The sequence below is a fragment of the Chinchilla lanigera genome, unplaced genomic scaffold (genome assembly GCF_000276665.1).
Source record: "Chinchilla lanigera isolate Chin_1 unplaced genomic scaffold, ChiLan1.0 scaffold00038, whole genome shotgun sequence".
Taxonomy (NCBI): domain Eukaryota; kingdom Metazoa; phylum Chordata; class Mammalia; order Rodentia; family Chinchillidae; genus Chinchilla; species Chinchilla lanigera.
This window is the reverse complement of record NW_004955439.1, coordinates 5,456,701-5,459,638: the sequence shown is the minus strand read 5'-3', so window position 1 is coordinate 5,459,638 and position 2,938 is coordinate 5,456,701.

Below are 2,938 nucleotides of genomic sequence, written 5' to 3'. Positions count from 1 at the left end.
ACAAAATACTGGGTAATCCTCTGGCTATACAAGAAGGCATGGGGAGCACCCTGTGGGTGGGAGGTTTGCTTCGGGTGCAGAGTAGCCAAGGCCGTCGCCTAGGCTGCACCCCCAAGACTTCCTTGTGGTTAGAGCAACTTATTAAAGTTGTCATTGTGGTTTGAAATTTAGGTAAGAGGTGTAAAATTAAGGAACTCATTAGAACAACGATTTCCATTACCTTATTTTATCAAAACACAACAGTAAGATGAACTGTCATATAGGATAATTGAGGCAAGGGAACCGATAAAAATTAGAAGATAGTTGAAACTGTTTTTGTGACATGCAAGCCCATTTTATCACTTTGGAACAGACTCCTGACAATTGCCATTTTGTTTATTGAGCCCTGAATTTTTAAATGAAACTAAAGCTTTTATTGTTTTCCTGAGAAAGTATGTTTGAAAAGTTCAATGAGTCTACTATTTTATCTTCAGCAAAGATTCTTTTAAAAAGGTATTTTAGCATTCTCCGTGGTTTAAAAGACAAAACCAATTTCTGCTGGCTTTGTGTTGTGCTTCTTTTACAGGCTGCAGTGCCTTCTGTCTGCTTTAGGGTGTGGCATCTGCCATTGGGGAGGAAAAGCTGGCATGTGTCGCCTTTTATAGTAGACTGATTTCATTGTACTGGGGGTCTCTATTTATTGCCTCTTGGTTCCAATCTTCTAGTTGACTTGCAGAAGCAAATGGAATTAAAAGACATTTCATCCTATGACACTTATTTTGTTTTTCCTTTTAGCTTCATGATTTTCTGACATGAAGAAATATTTCTAAGCAAAGGGCCTGAGCTAAACTTGGTGACTCATTTTCCCATTTAGGATTAGTTGTGAAAATTAGTCACAACATACGCTACACTTGTATGAATTGACTTTGATGCATTTTATCAGTTTAAAAATACTTTCATGATTATACATTATATATTTAGTTGACTACAAATGTCGAAAATCATTGATATGTAATTGATTTTAGAATATTTGTACCGTATATCAACACACAAAAAGACATTTATATTTGCATACGAAAAACTTTAAATACTCCATTTATGTGGCACAACATGAATAACTAGTATATATTTAAATATATAAAGTGAAAATCCAGGAGAAAAAGTCAAAAAGGGACACTAACAAAGATATAGTATTCTCTTGGCAAAAACTGATGATTTGGCAGGAATTCATCTTAGGTTTTTGTTATTGTTTCTTACATACAATGATATACCTCGTTTTGCAGTTGTTTGCATCAAATTGCAATTTGTTGTTTCTACACACTATAATGACCCTTGGGTGTGTACCTGATTCCCCTCCCCAATTAGTCACTGATTTTATTTTTTTCCTTTCCAATCTATCGGTTTCTATTTAGTCATGTGACATATCTGCACTAGTTCTAGCAAAGAAACCACCACTGCAACTGAAGTAAACTACTTTTTAGGAATGAAATAATTTTGGAAAATAACACCATTCCCAAACAACTCTATAATTTCTGCCAGCGTGACCTCTGGGAAGCTCTGGTTTCCAATGCTTTCTCTAAATGACAATTGAGTCCACAGCAGTACAATCCAGCTAAGGCTTAGGTTAAGAAGAGGTGCTACCAAAGACATTTAAAATTTTACTAGGTGATAAACTCATAATAATATAAATGTTTAAAACATGATAGAGTAGAAAAGTATGGAATATATCTGCTTTAGGATTAGATTCAACGGTTTCATATTATTGATCTTTGTTAAATACGTCAGTTTACTTTGGTTTTGTTTCACATTACTTAGTCACGAACTCATACTGAGGGTTACTGCACACATTAACCTCTGAAATACGATGCAAGGTGTCATATAGATTTATGCAGACGGGAGGTAAACCCTAGCTGTCGCTGTTCTGGCACCAATGGTTAAACTGTTCATGTGAAAATTGGATCATAACTGGACACTTCACCTATTTGAGAGAAGATGCCGACCTGTACTGCAGGAAAAATACTCCTTTGGGAATATATGGATTTTCATATTTATTTAAGGTGCCCTAAAAAGGAATTATATAAATATTGTCTTTGGGGCTACTATAGTTAATAATAAACACTTATTGAGTACCTGCTGTGTACAGCGCACAGTACTCTTTGAACGCTGCTAACCTTCACCCATGTCTTTCCTGATTTTGCAGTTGGAAGAAGTTGTGGGAATTACGCTGATGGCCCGAAATCAAAGCTGAGAGGCCAACGTTCTGAAGAAATTACATAACTCCAGGGAGAGACCGTGTTTTTGCACACATTGCCTCAATATTCTCTTTCTCTGCCGGCTTCTCGCCACCTCAGAGGCCAACAGACAACTTTGCTCCCCAGCCCTTTTCCCTCTTTTGTCTGCTCGTCAGACTCGTTTTCCACCTTTGTATTGCTCCTTTTAGACGTGAAAACAAACACGCGAACGCCGGTTGGCAAGGAGACGGCGGCGCGAGGGGACAGCGGGCCACGCCACCGTCTAGGGGCTGCCGCCCTGCCGTGGGTCCCCGCGAGGCTGCGCCGGCGCCCGGGGCCGAGTCCAGTCCGCGTTTTGCGAGTGCGCAAGAGTCATCAGCGAGAAGTGGATAATAGTTGCTCCGGCTCGCACGGCTCCCTCTCATGCCATGCTGGGCCCGATAGGCTCAGCTAGTCGTGTATTTACCCATATCCGGGTTAGAGAGGAAAAGAGAAAAAAGTTTCATTTAAACCTGAACCAAAAACTTTCACCATGAAAGCACACAGCGGGAGCAGGCCCAGACCGTAAGGCGTGCCCCCGGCGCGGCTCCCGCGGGCCTGCGGAGGGGGAGGGGGTCGGCGCTTCCCGGCGGGCCGCGTGGATGCGCACAGGAGGGGCCGCGGACTAAAAAAGTGGGGGTATTGTTTCCCCCCGGCCCCCGCCCGGCCGCGCCACGCCGCGGTGGCGA